This window comes from Rhipicephalus microplus, chromosome 3, assembly GCF_043290135.1.
Source record: "Rhipicephalus microplus isolate Deutch F79 chromosome 3, USDA_Rmic, whole genome shotgun sequence".
Lineage (NCBI taxonomy): Eukaryota > Metazoa > Arthropoda > Arachnida > Ixodida > Ixodidae > Rhipicephalus > Rhipicephalus microplus.
In genome coordinates, this window is record NC_134702.1 from 217,316,154 (window position 1) to 217,332,705 (window position 16,552).

Genomic DNA, 16,552 nt, shown 5'->3' on the forward strand with positions numbered 1-16,552 from the left:
AAACACACAAATATAAATATATATGTCATCATCAGTCTGACTACGCCCAATGCAGAAGAAAGGCCTCTGCTGTGTTTTATCAATCAACACGGCTCTGTGCTTGATTGGGCCTCGTTACACTCATTCACTGTGCGTTCAGCTCACTGGCCGTGTACTCAGATTTGGGTGCACGTTAAAGAACCCCTGGTGGTCAAAATTTCCGGAGCCCTCCGCTACGGCGTCTCTCATAATCAAATAGTGGTTTTAGGACGTTAAACCCCACAAAATCAATCAATCAATCAGTTCACTGGCCGTTGTGTAAAAGCTGTTTAAACTTATATACCATATCATAATTGAACCAAATAAAATATAAAGCAGGCTTATGCGTAGGGTAAATAATAATGGACCACAATTACGCTATTACGTAAGTGCTACTTAAATTTGCGGTATATGATTAACCCCGATTCGGGGTACAAGTGTAAAAATTAGGGTTCGTTGTTTTATTCTTAGGTACAATAATAATAAGACATAACAGACAATGACGCCAGAAAATGCAAGGGGACTTCATTATTAGAACTTGCGATGTAAATGTTAAGAAAGAAAAGTGACAAATAAATAACTTGCTGCAGGCAGGAACCAAACCTGCGACTTTTGAAAGACAACTCTGCAGCTCCACCAATGAAGCTACACTGGTGGCACCCCTCCCTTCACAGAGTATTGCATGCACGTTCATTTAAACCCCGAAGTTTTACTGCTGCTAGTAGCCTTGACGGTGAGTGCGGAACACTATTTTGCTGCCTATCGATGCCACGTAACACATGATCACGTCGTGGGCGTGCAACTAGCCAATGACCTCTCCCATACCACCTGAGACATCAAGTATGTCAGAAAGAGACCCTTGTCGTGAATGAAATGAAGTGAGTGTAAACTAGAAGGTTCGTGTTTTTGGAAACAGAATAATAAGAAGAACTATCAGACCATAATGCCAAGTAAAGTGTATTAGATGTTACCCAATACACGGTGTTTCACCTAACTATAGTACGAAGTATTTAAAACAGAAGGTAGGCACCACCCGTCTTGAATTGGCGCACTATTATGGGCCTTATGCCGCACTTAAGAAAAATTTCACAAACCGCCGAGTTCAACATTGAACAAAAAATCTTCAAAGAATATTTCGTATACCAATTCAAGCAAAAACCAAGATTACAACTGCTGGGGTGCTCGTCTGGAAACGTCTAAGTCCTCACGCTGCGCAAGCTTAAAAAGGTCCTGAAACACTTTTTAAATAACCATAGCATCAATTTATTTGAAGAGATTATTTTCTCACAAATTCAACGCGGTAAATTTTTCAAGAATTCTTCCAACGAGCAGAGCTACAATGATTTGTCGCACGCGGCGATCGCATTCTTTCTTCTCTCGTCCCGATGAAAGCACTGAAAGCTAAGCAGGGAGAGATGACAGGGGCAAACAAAATACGTTATGCCCGCTTTCAGACCTTTCCTTTTTCATTTTTTTCGAATAAGCGGTTTTTCCAGTGCGATCGCGTGCGCACGCATGAACAAGTCAAGGCATCCTACGGTGATCTCCGCAGCGACCGAGCACACAATGTTCAAATGAGCCAATGGCTGATAGATCGCCTTCTATACGAGTCGTTTTTGAGCGTCTTCCATCATTTGTCAAGAGAAGAGAATTGAACTTGTAGCGGACTTTAATAATTTATTGTGAATTGCAGGCCGCATTCTGTGGCCTATAACATTCGGCTCGCATGTTCTCGGGAGCCTCTGCTACCGATAAGCAGCGTTTTCTGAGCATGCTCAATAAGTGATGCCGGGCCCTTTTATGAATTCTGAATAATTTCTCTATCACCTTTCTTCAAATCGTAAGAAATCTTTTATACGCCATCACTGTTGTATTTCGCGCTGGTTTATTACCATCATATGTCAGGTAAATCAGTATACAATAAGCCTTATAAATATGATCAACGCTTACCATTGTCAAAATGAACGACGGGAAACAGTGAGAGAGCAACTCAACGCTTATGCCAGGCAAGCGCCACCACGGCAGTGGTGAAGCTACCCGTGGTTGCATTGATGAAGTTTGGCTGTGAAAAGGTTGAACAGCAAAAATATTGTCTAGAGTCGACAATGACTCCGAGAAAGTTCACTGCTAATAATCTTCTATTTCAATGATCCCCGAAAAACAAGAGGAAAAGTGTGGAGGTAAGCAGCATCTTGGCGTGACTTTTGCCCGGTGGTGGAGCAGAGTACAGTGAAAAAAAATTAACTGATTGCATGTACAGTGGGAATCAATGATATGCGAAGCAAGAACGGGGAAGGTTTATGTGTCTCTTTAAAATCGGCACAACGTAACAATGCAGAAGCATTTAGCACACATTAATACAATTATATATGTTATGCGCAATCTTATCTAGATAAGATGCGAGTATGTTGTTTATAGTCGCGTAACGATGGCGCCACTGACGTTTGCAATACCAGCACCAGCAGTGGTAGGGACGTAAACTATGCCGTACGTGACCGCTAAGCGGTGATATTCATGTTTTCGCCTGGCATTTGAGTTATTCTTCGATTCACGTCACGCAATACCAAACTTGGCATATGTGAAGCTAGCAAAACAGCGGCGAGCCGCTATTAACGTCGCATGTAGTCATATTTTATATGACACGCATGTCATAGTAATCAAGCTGGGACCATTCATTTACCTTCGTCGTCTATTCACGGCACGTACTACCAAATTTAGTATATGTCGAGCTAGCAAAACGGCAGAGAGGGTGCTATGAGCATAGCATTTAGTCATGTTTTATATGACGCGAATGTCATTACTACGATGTTTGTACGTATCATATACCTCGTGATCCATTCACGTCACGTAACACCAAATTAGGTATACGTGAAGCTAGCGAAACAGTCGCAAGTGCATGATGAGTGTGTTATGTAGTCATGCTCTTGCATGACACGCATTTCAAAATTATCATGTTGGCACCAGTCATATCCATTCTTCATTCATTCACGTCTCACAATACGAAATTGGGTATATGTGAAGCTAGCGAAACGACCGCGAGCGCACCATGAGCGTGGCGTCTAGTCATGGCTTGCACGACACGCAGTTATGATTTCCACGTGGAGGCCTGCGACTTATGTTCACCATGCAGTCATTTCATACCATACCAGTTTAGCAATATTTCGGGTCGACGAAACCACCGCAAGATTAGCAAGATCATGACAAGTAATTCATAACATTTATGACATACTTGTCATGATTTGCATAAATGACTAGTCACCTATGATTGTCATACTGTGATGTTATGAGTTATGACATGCCAATTTTGGTATAGCTCACATTATTGAAAGGGCTAAGATAGCTATAGGTCACATTATTGAAAGATAGATAGATAGATAGATAGATAGATAGATAGATAGATAGATAGATAGATAGATAGATAGATAGATAGATAGATAGATAGATAGATAGATAGATAGATAGATAAATAGATAGATAGATAGATAGATAGATAGATAGATAGATAGATAGATAGATAGATAGATAGATAGATAGATAGATAGATAGATAGATAGATAGATAGATAGATAGATAGATAGATAGATAGATAGATAGATAGATAGATAGATAGATAGATAGATAGATAGATAGATAGAAGTGCACAAGGTCGCCAAAGTTTGCTCAGAAATTTTTTGCATATAAAAATGCGACAGGTAGAATATATTCAAGAGTTCATTACGTTGAGTGCTCTAAAACGGCCTCATCTAACACACAGAAGACAGAAGCCGTTTACACAGAGCTTGATTCGATTTCCCATGGAGACCGCCTCGTTGGCACAATGGCCAGGGTGCTCGGCTGCTGACCCGAAGGTTGATGCACGTGCAATGGTAGAGAGGCCCTGTACTGTGCGATGTCAAGGTGCATTAAAGAAGAGATGGTGAAACTTCCTGCAACCGTACCCTACGGCATCTCTCATAGTCATATCGTGGATTTAGGGTAAAAAACCCTAGACATTATTATTGTTTTTTGATGCTAGTCCATATCAATATGAGACAGCGGGGTACTGCGTACATATGAAAACCAAGAACAGGCGGATATACTCCTTGCGAAACGATGAATAGAGCTGAAGAAACAGACGTATATGCCTAGACTTGAGCTAATGGCTGCATTGCTTTTTGCACTGCATCTCTTTCCACATATGAGAGGTGGCTTTGTAAAGAAGCTAAATACAGCAAGATATTTGACGAACTCGATCATTGTTCTAAGTTGGTTACATGGAAAGAGAACACCTGAAATATGGGATAGCTGGTTACGTGAAACGAGAAATTGATTCATAGTCTTTTTACGTGCAAACTACTTACGGCGAAACAAATGCAGCAAGACATGCCCCACCCCCTACCCCTTTCTTTGTGCTGGAATAGTCAACGAGCAACCACTTTTTGAAGGGACTGATATGCGTTTAGAAGATGCAACGCTTATAAAAAATACAGTGAAAGGGACTACCGAAAAGGATATTGCAGTACTCGTGTCGTGTGTGCAGCAGCATTTGTACATTTTGATGGTATAGACAATTGCAGAACAGAAGCATTTTTATATGCACTCAGAAGATTTACATCGAGGAGTGGCTTATATCGCACAGTATACACTGATAATGTAAAGACGTTCAAGAAGGCCACCAGGGACATCGAACGCATACACAAAGAACTACATTCAGTCACCAAAAATCTAGACATAAACACAAAATAAAGTGAAAGCGTACTGCTGAACAAGAATCTAGGTGGGAGACTTATATAGAGGCATAATAGAAAGCATGAAATCACCACTTCAAACATCATAGAGTACGCCTGAACTTTCATTGACTGCTTGAGCTTAGTCTTTCATCAAACTCATCCTATCGCGCTGTATATTCTGGTTACTTTTTTGTCCTACCTACCTTGCAGCATCGAGGCGATGCCGTGTTTCGCAGAGGAGAAAATAACGCCGCCCGTAGTAGTGGATGACATGCTTATGCGGAGGCACGTAGTCTCTGGGGCTACCCATCTGTAGGGCATTTGCTTCTTATGGTACTTAGACAGGCGTTTCTAACTTATGCAATTTTCTTCTGAAATGTAATGACGCTAGCATAAGTATACGACGCGTTAGAAAACCTATGAATAAATTTCGACGTTAAGAGACGCCAAGCTAAAATTACTCTAAAGAAGTCGCAAACAAAACTAGTGTACTTTATAGCGACATTAAAGCCAAATAATAGGTTGATGTTGATTGCTGACTTGGCGGTCCAGAAGCATAGTAGTGTTACTTTCGTACCAAGGAAGGGCATATTTTGAAATAAAATCGCAACTCAGGGCTCCACGTTGGGTTAGCGCACTTCGAAAAACCCGCCTCAAGAAGTGGACTAACCGGACTGTTTCACGTCGCTGTTGCCGTGCACAATGTAGCCCGGCTTTACTGTGCTAGTAGCGGCAGACTGAAAGCAGTGGGAGCCACAACAGCAACTGATCAATTTCCCATCATTGGCTTTGAGATTGCAGACGCTTTTGTTTTAACTGTGCCCCGCTAGCTAGCACCACCTGTCCCGTGTAACCACGCGAAAATTGATTTTTTGAACCACTCACGCCATTCCCCATAGTAACGTGCGGCGGTTTTTTCTTTCATGAATCAAACAAAAACGAACAAGCAGCATTTTATTGTGTCTCTTGATGCACGTAAGGTTCATTATTTGGTGCAGTTAGATTAATTACAACTGATTAATTGTAGGCGGTCTGTCTGATGTCATCGGGATCATTTTGAAAATTCCCTACTTCGGCGCATGTGTTCTTGTGCGTTTACCTTCGTTTCTTGGTATGTAGGGCCCTGTTTTTGATAATATTGTCGTTTTATATGTCGTCATACATTGATTTTTCACTCTGGTGTAAATTGTTATTTGACTTTAGTGTCCCATTAAACGTTGCCGTTCATTGTTCAGCAAATATTTATCATAGCCTAACCTGATCAAGCGAAGTTGTGCGTCGTGATACGCAATTAGCCAAGTATATTATGACTAATTAGGCCAAGTAGAAATTGTCCTACGCGTAGTCATGCTTAATATGTTTGAATTATTATTATTCAATCTAAGGTAGTGCCAATTAGTTAAGTAAGTCTTCATGCACACTGCATGCAGGGTAATCGAGACCAAGCCTCTAATATGCAAAGTACGTCTATAAAGGAAGATAACCTTAAAGAAATTAGCATAATTAGGGCAATTATGCTGCGTCGTTCTGTAATTGCCAAGTAATTTTCAATCAGGCCCGATCGATACATGGCAAAGACTCGTTATTTACAATGCAGTCACGTGAGCTCTTCGTGCTACCATGCTTGAATGCAGGGGTGCCTCGTCAAGCAAGAACGAGCTGCGTGCCGACCAGCTCTGCAATGCCCTAGTCTCGCCTTACACGCGAGGAGCGGAAATCTTTTAGGAGAGCGTAACCACTCTTTAGCGTAACTAAAATGGCTAATTTCTTAATATTTATTTATTTATTTATTTATTTATTTATTTATTTATTTCGACATACTGCCAATCCCATCAGGGATTTTAGCAGGAAGGGCGTGAACATAAAAATTCGAATAGGTACACAATAAAGACATACATCGCGATAAAGTACAGAATGAAACTAACAGAATCGGATCATTTAACAATTTCAGATCAAAGAAGGCATAAAACATTAGTGTAAAGAAAAGTTGTCAGAAGAAAATAAGTGCAGCGACTTGGTTGACACATTGGTTGACATATTGGCATATGCATCAAGAAACACAACAAGAAATCACAGCAATAAGAAACTACCCTACAATATGGCGAAGTATTTCAAGGAAGGGCAAATTTATACACACTGAAAAACAGAAACATGTTCAAGAATCAACAGGGCGATTTCTCTTCACCTGTATTCAGTACTAAAAATTGCTTAAAGAAAAAATATGATGACATGATACTTCGCTCGTACATTGTTCACACGAACACCCATATTAAAATCAACCAGGTGATTCCGTTTGCATAATACAAAGTTAATTTTCGACAAGGGTTAGAAATTTTGCTAATTCGGTAGTGCTGGAGACACTCGGATCCAGTTTATTCCATTCATTAGTGGCTAACGGAAAGAATGAGTACCTAAAGCAGTTTGTGTTGAAGGAGTATTCGTTAAGTCTCATTGGGTGTTTTCGGCGTGTTTTTCTAGTTTGATCAAACGTAAGATAGGCGGATACATCAATGTTTAAATGACCATGTATTAATTCATGTATGAATTTTGCACGTGCTAACCTTGTTCTATTCATTAGAGTAAGTAATCCAGCTTTTTTCATTAGTTCAGTCGGAGAATCTGTATGTCTGTACTTGTTGTAGATGAACCTCATAGCTTTCCTTTGTATTCCTTCCAGTTTCGTGATTTGCTGTTTTGTGAATGGTGACCAAATAATATTACCGTATTCCAGTAATGATCGCACAAGGGAAGTGTATGCAAGCAGTTTTAGAGAAGGCGGGGCCTGGCGAAGCCGGTATCTGAGTGTAAACAAGCGGCGTAGTGCAGCTGAAGTAACGTAACTTATGTGTGCATCCCATCTTAGATCTTCAGTTATAATAATTCCAAGATATTTATGCTGACTTACTCTAGTTATGGGAATGTCATTATTGGTGTAAAGAAAATTTGACCTAGTTTTTTTTCGACTTACTGATAAAATTGTACACTTGTTTGCATTAAGTGACATCTGCCATTTACGGCACCAGCAGGAAACATCTTGTAAAGCACTATTTAAAGCTACATGGTCCTCCGTTGAGTTTATTTCTCGATATAGCACGCAGTCATCCGCGAATAATTTGATTCTTTCCTTAATATTTGTAGGCACATCATTAATAAAGAGAAGAAACAAAATTGGCGCCAGCACACAGCCCTGCGGAGCTCCAGATGTGACGGTGGTGGTAGCAGAGGTTTCATCGTTAAATTCCACATACTGTGTACGATCAGTAAGATAATTTTTGATCCAGTTAAGAACAGTAGAATTTCCTAAGGTGGCCTCAAGTTTTTGAAGTAGTTTCTTGTGTGATACCTTGTCGAATGCTTTGGCAAAATCGAGGAAGATTAGATCAGTTTGTTTTTGGTTGTCAATACTCTGGGATACCTCATGTGTTAATTCCACTAATTGAGTTATGGTTGAAAGACCTCGGCGGAAGCCATGCTGATAGGGAGATGATATACGTTTTTCTTCTAGGAAAACAGTTATTTGTTTAAGAATTATGTGCTCCAAGATTTTACAGATTGTACATGTTAGGGATATAGGTCTAAAGTTAGATATATCATTTCCGCATCCTCCTTTATGCACAGGAACAACTTTGGCCTTTTTCCACTCCACAGGTAAAGAGCACGTTGATAGTGATTTGTTAAACATGACGCACAAATATTTAGCTAGCACCTCTGCATATCTTACAAGAAAGATGTTAGGAATGTTGCCAGGCCCTGCTCCTTTTTTTGTGTCCAAGTTTAACAAGAGATTTATGACACCGGCCTCATTGACAATAATCGGTTCCAGGGTACCTTCCGCACTAGTGTCGATGTCTGGAATGTTTCCGTCATCGACAGTGAATACAGACTTGAAATAGTTGTTCATTTTGTCTATAGTGATCGGGTTATCTTTTTCCGGGGGTGTGTTGCTTTTGTTGTTTTTTGCAGGCTTTAGGTAGCTCCAAAACTTGCTGGGTGAATTTTTTAGAAAGTTTGGCAACGTTTTAGTGAAATAGTTGCTCTTCGCTGTTTTGATTTTTGTTTTTAGGTCACTCACAGCAGCAGTCAAATTATTTACTGTTACTGCTCCGGGTTTTCGTTTCATTCTCTTTCCTATTCGCTTTACTTTGCGTTTCGCATGTATTACCTCACGTGTTATCCATGGGTTGTGTTTCCTAATTTTTTTTCACTCTAAGAGGTACAAAGGTATTAATACAGTGGTGCATAATTTCTTTTAACTGAGACCATAATATTTCAATGGTCGTGGAACCATCATTCGACAATTCTTCGAAGGACGGAAACTTTATAATTAGATAATTTAGTATGCTGGTGTCGTCGGCATATTTAAAATCCGGGTAAGTAATTTTTATGTTCGTTGGTTTTATTTTATCACGAAAGGGGACAGTGCACAAAGTGAGCTTGTGGTCAGATATGCCATCCATAACTTGAATCTTTGTTTCATCGGCTGGGAAGTGGTTACTCAAGAATATAAGGTTCTCAACAACTGAGTCTTTCTGTGACGACTTTGATGCTACGTCATTGATGCACTACTGTAGATGGCTTTAATGGACGCGCACACTTCTCGGATATGGTGAATTACTAGAGTTTGTTGGCTAGCGTCACTGAGCGCGCGCGTTCCTGCAAGTGTGCTTGCAGACGGGAGCAGTAAATTGGTAACTACATCGAACACAGGTATACTTGAACATATACTTCCAGCTAGTACTGAAGTATTCATAAATGGTCTCGCAATTGGCGAGCGCGGGAAGTTTCGGTACAAATATGCTTGCTCTGCCGCCTAAAAGACTGCAAAACCACGTGAAAGCGGGACATTTTTTGTATTTCACGGGAAGTCTTGATTACACTGCGCCAGTATAGAAACCTCTTGATTTATATATTCAGTCGCGAATTCAAATGTACGGACGATGAGTATGTGTCGATGGCATCAGCACAATTGCGAAGTATACCCGTGAAGCACGACAAAGCATCCAGCGTCAATAAGGAAATGTTTCTCAGCAGCCTGACTTCCAGTTAGAGCACCGTAAACACTAGAATCAGAATAACGCGTAGCAGCAATGGTACGGCGCAGTGCAACGTCTCTCAGTTTTACACAGCGAGGTGAATCCGCTTCCGCCGCTGTCAGTGTGTCCGCTTATGTAGTTTCTGCTAGTGTAGCTCTAGCAACAGCAATCTGAAAATATTAAAGCCAATGCTGCTACGTGTTTTCCATGGATACCAATAGTTCTGTGTGAAACTAAGGCTACTAAAATGGTTATAATGAATTGTATTGTAGGAGTGTCGAAGGCAGCGAAGAGGCGTGCAGGAGGGGCCACCCAAATGTAAACATTTCCGACTCATCCGAATGCCCTGTTGTAAAGAAAAGGACGAGCCGCCAACCCCATGGCGAAGCCCATTCTTTCCCTCTCTGTTTATTCTGAATGTACTGCTATAATCCTGGTTCATGAGAATGTCGCTCCTCGTCCTCTACACAATTTGCAACACCCATGCCCCCACAGTGTGGCCTAAAGATGTACAATATCACGGTTGCTGTAAACACTGAACACACAATGTTCGTCACTAATAGTTTGAGGTCTAAGTCAATCCACAAGTAACAGCTGGGTTTGCTGTTGCGCCTGGTTTTTCAACGGTGCTTCCGACGCTTGTACCATATACGTGCCTTCGAACCTGTCGCCTTCGGTGAAATTGCGCTCTCTATGGTTAGGTTTCGTTGGCAGAATCATGGTTTCTTCTGCGAGCTTCTCAAGTACCTCATTTTGAGAAGTTTTGCTTTTGAATTTCTTGCCTTGGCTGTGCTCTCCTTGGAAGCATCATCCTTCTTCCTCCATCCCGGACTTGATTGATTCATTCACCACTTTTGTTCTGTTCCAATATACTTAATCGGCAGTGAGGTAGCTTGTACGGTTCGCATTCTTCTTCCCCTTGATGTTTGTAGCTTACTCGTAGAGCACTTAGGACTAATACAGGCAGCAGTCTCCTCTGTCTTCACAGCTGTTCTCTTGCTTCTTTTCGCTTGAATGCGTCTTGATTTACTTCTGTCAGACCTTTCTACGCGTGGCTGCGAGGACTGTGCAACACATGAATCTGTGGGCTTTCTATTATATCCCACGAATGCCTATTTAGATCTTGAATGGCTTCCCTCTTTTCATTATTAGAACTTTGTCCCTCCACCATACGCACTGAAGTTGTAACTGTCGTGTCCCTTGCTTCATGCATAGTAAACGCTGACGGGAGTTCTGAAGGCGTGCGCCAGTTCTTTGAAAGTCGCGGTTCTGTGCATGCTTGAATGCTGGTTACAGTGGTCAAATCCGTGACTTTTCGGATTTCATCACGTTCAGCAGTTCGTCGTGAGTCTGAGTCTTCTAGCTTCCGTAGAGGAAGATTACTGCTGAAGAAGCAGAGGCTAGGTGGTGGCGCCACTGACGAAGAGTGCGCGTTAGCTTGTACTTCTGTCCAAATCATTTGCCTCATAGCCTCTAAGCGAGCTTGTCGAGCATTTAATACGTCCGCGATTTCTCTCTGATCTTCGCTAGAATGATTTGGTCTCCGTAAAACTCTGCTTCGCCCGTCTCAATTTTCAAGCGATCAATATGAACTACGTCTTCTGCTTTCTTGCCGATTTCTTTAAGAAGCTTGTAATGCTCAATCAAAATTCGATGATTATATCGTAACTGACATACTTACGGACGTTCCACGTGTACTATACGTTCAATGTTGACGATTGCTTTCGTGACGGCCTTGCGCACTTCATTTCGCCTTGCGATTATAGCTTTCATTATCCGGTCAAATGTAGAAAACGTGAGAAATCACAGGCCGCTCACGTCACGAGGTGAAGTCGCACTCAATGTTGTATTCGTCACAAACGCTTCGCAGCACTAAGCCTCAAGCAATGTCGAGGTGGCATGCCTCTTGATCTGGTTCTCGGAAGCAGCTTGGCTTCGCAAATCAGTTTAAACCGACAGCGGCGTCATGACAGTTCCCCAGGCTTCAAATGTGGTCGAAAAATTATGAAGTCCGCTTAGTCTCACTTCTAAAGGTCTAACTTCTTAGTCTCACTTCCTGTCTCCCGGGTTTTATGGCACCAAAATGTTGCAGAGAAAAGGACGAGCCATCGTCCCCATGGCGAATCTCACCCGTTTCCTCTTCTTTTATTCCGAATGCACTGCTCTAATCCCCGATGATGATAATGTCACTCCTCATCCTCTACAAAATTTGCAACATGCCCTAGCCGTTTTGGCGTTTTTGCGCTGTTCGTTGCACAAATGTTAAAGGAACACTGATGCAAAATGATGGCGAGTAGCTGTCGCTTAGAACTACACATCTGACAGTTCGTGAAATTGTGAGTTGTCTCCTGAACGTTCTTGGAGCTAAGTTGCCTAAATACTTACCACAAGAATCTTTATATAGTCTTTAATACAACTCCTGTACACTCATGTAAGTAATAAGAATGCAAGCCTTGCATGTCACTCGTTATATTTTACCTTTTTTAAAACCAAACAAAACACAGGTTATCTTAAGTGCAGTGAGCCTAGTTCTGCCTACAGAAGCACTGAAGCTAGAACATTTGCAGACATAACAATTGTATCAGTATTAATGTTAATTTCACGTGCCAAAATCACGATATCATTACGAGACACGCGAAACCTTGGGGGCTGGGAAAATTTTGTGTTTAACCATTTACGAGCGTGTAGTAGATTGACCTCAATCATTTCATCTGTATTGAAACATCACCACTTTCATCGTGATCTAATTCACGCCTTTAAGTAAATCTCACGAGTGCAATTTACTTACCAGAACAGTGTGATTTAGGTCATTGTAGCTTTCGTTTGGCATACAAAACACCATTTAATAATGCATTGTTAAAAAGGTATGTCAGGTAAGTCAGCACTATCAGTGGCATTCATCATCCCGAGTATTTATCGCAGTTGAATATCGATGCGTACGGCAGTGAGCTCCTGATCGGCCTGGTTAAAAATCACCAATGTAAGTTTTCATAAACTTGTTTAAACAGTAAAAGAACTTGTTGTGCGAGTTGGTAGACATCTTCTAAAAGTTAATTCGAGCGCGAAAACACGACACGATAACTCACACACCAACACACCCATGCATCAAACACACACAGCGCTCACTTCCAACTGATTTACTCATAGCTCGAAGGCTTCAATACATGCAGGACACATTATGTGCACACGCACCATAGAAGGCCAACAGCAAACATTATCAATACGTACAGTTAATCAATGTCAATTGCCTCAGAGCAATAAACTGAAATTTGCTCGGTAACAACAATATTGAAGGGGCGCTTACTCAGTGATTTTTATTTTTTTTCAATGAAAAAGGCCTCTAACACTTCACGTGCAGTTTTACTTGCGCTTCTGTCTAGAATCTTCGTCTACAAAAATCCTGCGTCACAACCACACGAGATGACATGGGCAACCAGGTGCGCATACTTGTCATCTCTCTTTGTTAATTTTTGAGCGTGTTCCCCTAATCGGTCATTATTACACCGTTCGGTTTGGCCAATGTTCACTTTTCCGCAGGATAAGGGTATGGATTACACAAGCCCCATGGAACACTTAACAACGGGCCTCTCATGTTTCTTCTCGCAGCCGCGCTTGTTCTTATCGCACACACGTTGGCACAGTCTTTCGATTTTTTCTGGTGCGGAAAACATCATCGGTACGCCGTGCCTGGCCGCTAATTTCTTGAGGTTGTGCGAGACCTCATGGATATCTGGCACAACTTGTGGCCTAATCCTTAAGGGCTGGGTAGCACTCATCGCTTCCCGTGTTCCACGTTTAAACTTCTGCAGAAGTGATTCAGCAACGGCCGTAATGACCGATCGAGGGAACCCAGCAGCCTCTAGTCTGCTCACCTGATTGAGGAAACTAAGTTTCATGCTGTGTGGGCACGACCTCTTTAGCGCTGATTCCAAGCAAAGAGACTCAACGCCCCTCTTCACAATCTTCGAGTGGGCAGAATCATATGGCAACAGCTGCTTCTCAACACGAGGATGATAAGACCAGCAAAGATGCTCATCGTTCCACGTGAGGGTTAAGTCTAAAGACTTCAGACAAGCTTCTTGAGGCAATTGAACAGTAAAGGAAAGCCCTCGTCCTAGTCCTATAAAAACGTTTAAAATAAAATCAGGTGATGCAAGGTCACGCTGCTTATCTGAAAGAATTAAAAAATTGTCAACGTACCTAAAAACGTTTAAAACCTCCTCTCTTTAAAAGCACTGTGAAAGTCCCTATCTACATCCGCTAAAAACTATCTCAAAGAACCGGCGCGACACAGGAACCAATGCAGATTCCTTGCCGCTGAAGAAAGGGCTTTTCGTCAAACATTATAGAAGTTGCATTGAAATAAAATTCTAAAAGCGATAAAAGATTGTCTAGATTAACGCCCGCGTCATTGATAAAATCGACGTCATCATTCTCTTCTATGCAGGGTTTTACAAAGGCTAGAAGCTTGTCATGCGGCAGGGAATAATACAGATCCACAACATCTTCTGAAAAGGCGTTGCTTGTAGTAACACGAGACCGCAAAAACTCGCACACATCACTTGAGCCCTTCATAGGGAAAGGGTCATTTACCACGAGATTTTTTAGCTAGCTCTGAAGAAATGAAGAAATCTGCTAACGTTAATCTGCCAAAACCCTCCTTCACTAACAATAGTGCGAAAAGGTACATCCGGTTTATGTGTCTTGGCCGAGGAAAAAATGTTTAGGTTGCTCCCTTTGCTGCTCTTTATGCCCTTAGCTAACATTGTAAGCCACGCATTCTTGCAAAAATCAGTGAGCTTAGACCTAACGCGAGTCGCTCCCAACTTAACTGGGCGGAATTTCTTGATAGCTGCTAAAGCCTTTTCTTTGTATGTTCCCTCAGGCATGACCACAAAGCAACCTTCTTTGTCGGCTAGCATTAACGTTAATTTGTGGTTTTTAAAGAACGACACGATGTTATTCAAGCCTTTAACTTTAGGTCTATCTTGATTCTGTGGTGCACATTTCGATAAACAGTTCATACCATCTTGTAGGCCTCTGTCCCGGTCTTGATTGGCCTTCACAGACAAGTCCCTGTTTAGTGCGACAATTTCATGGGCAGAAATGCGAGGCAGAACGGCTAAGTTTGGTCCCTTCCGAAGCCACCTCTAAATTTCTGCCGGAATGTATGCGTCCTGTAGCACCACAATGCGCTTCCGTTCTTCCCTTCATTGCTTATCAAACACCTTGAGCAGTGCGTTCAGGACCTGCTTCCACCTCACTTCCGTGAGTACGCCCAGTTGCTGCCTCAGCCATCGAAGTGTTGAGCAGCCTGCCATTGCGGAAGAAGACTGCAGTGGACCACGCGGAGCCAGTCATGAAACAAACGCACCTGACGCCAAATTTCCGCCTTGAGAATCTTGCAGACCTATTTGACTTGTCTCCAGGATGGTTGAATACCTCCGAATAAGGCACAAACTTTCTCGAAAAGGAAACTCTTGCGTATGCAGAAGCCGCACTTTCTTGCTTGGCATGTGGCCTCGATGATGTTGCGCACAAGTCCACCAATGATTGACACAAGCTCTAACGGGTTAAAAGACAGGCCCACAGTACTAGAAATATATTTTAAAAGAACTTGTTGTTAGGCTAGTTGGTAGAACATTTTTAAAAGTCAATTCGAGCGCGGAAACACGACATGATCACTCGCACACGCACACACCCATGCATCAAACACACACAGCGCTTTTTTCCAACTGATTTATTAATAGCTCGAAGGCTTGAATATATAAAGGACACATTGTGCGCACACACACCATGGAAGGCCAACAGCATACATTATCAATACGTACAGTTAATCAATGTCAATAGCCTCAGAGCGATAAACTGAAATTCGCTTGGTACCAACGATAGTGAAGGGGGGCTTACGCAGTGATCTTTATTTTTCCTGCATAGAAGAGAATGGTGACGTTGATGTTATCAATGACGCAGGCTAAATGTAGACAATGTTTTATCGCTTTTAGAATTTTATCTCATTGCAACTTTCATAATGGTGGACGAAAAGCCCTTTCTTCAGCGGCAAGGAATCTGCATTGGTTCCTGTGTCACGCCGGTCCTTTGCAATATTTTTTTAGCGCATAAAGATAGAGACTTGGACAATGCTTTGAAAGGGGCGTGGTTAAAGGTTTTTAGGTACGTTGACAATTTTTTAATTCTTTTAGATAAGCAGGGTGACCTTACATTCCCTAGTTTTATTTTAAACGTTCTTATAAGACTAGGACGAGGGCTTTCCTTTGCTGTTGAATTGTCTCAAGAAGCTTGTCTGCAGTTTTTAGACTTAAGCCTCACGTGGAACCTCACGTGGACTTAAACCTCACGTGGATTGTGAAGAGGGGCGTTGCGTCTCTTTGCTTGGAATCAGCGCTAAAGAGGTCGTGCCCACACTGCATGAAACTTAGTTTCCTCAATCAGGTCAGCCGACTAGAGGCTGCTGGGTTCCCTCGATTGGTCATTACGGCCGTTGCTGAATCAGTTCTGCAGAAGCTTAAACTTGGAACACAGGAAGCGATGACTGCTACCCAACCCTTAAGGATTAGGCCACAAGTTGTGTCATATATTCATAAGGTCTCGCACAACCTCAAAAAAGGCGCGGCCAGGCACGGCGTACCGATGGTGTTTTCCGCACCAGAAAAAATCGGAAGACTCTGCCAACGTGTGTGCGATAGGAAGAAGCGCGGCTGCGAGAAGAAACATGAGAGGCTCTTTGTTAAGTGTTCCATGGGGCTTGTGTAATCCATACCCTTATCCTGCGGA

The 16,552-nt window shown here is 42.0% G+C and overlaps 1 protein-coding gene across 2 annotated transcripts in view; it reads left to right on the forward strand.

The window, feature by feature from the left end:
* LOC142803497 (venom metalloproteinase BumaMPs1-like) overlaps window positions 1-16,552 on the forward strand; it is a 234,723-nt gene that overhangs the window by 192,175 nt on the left and 25,996 nt on the right. The gene's annotated exons all lie outside the window — the stretch shown is intronic.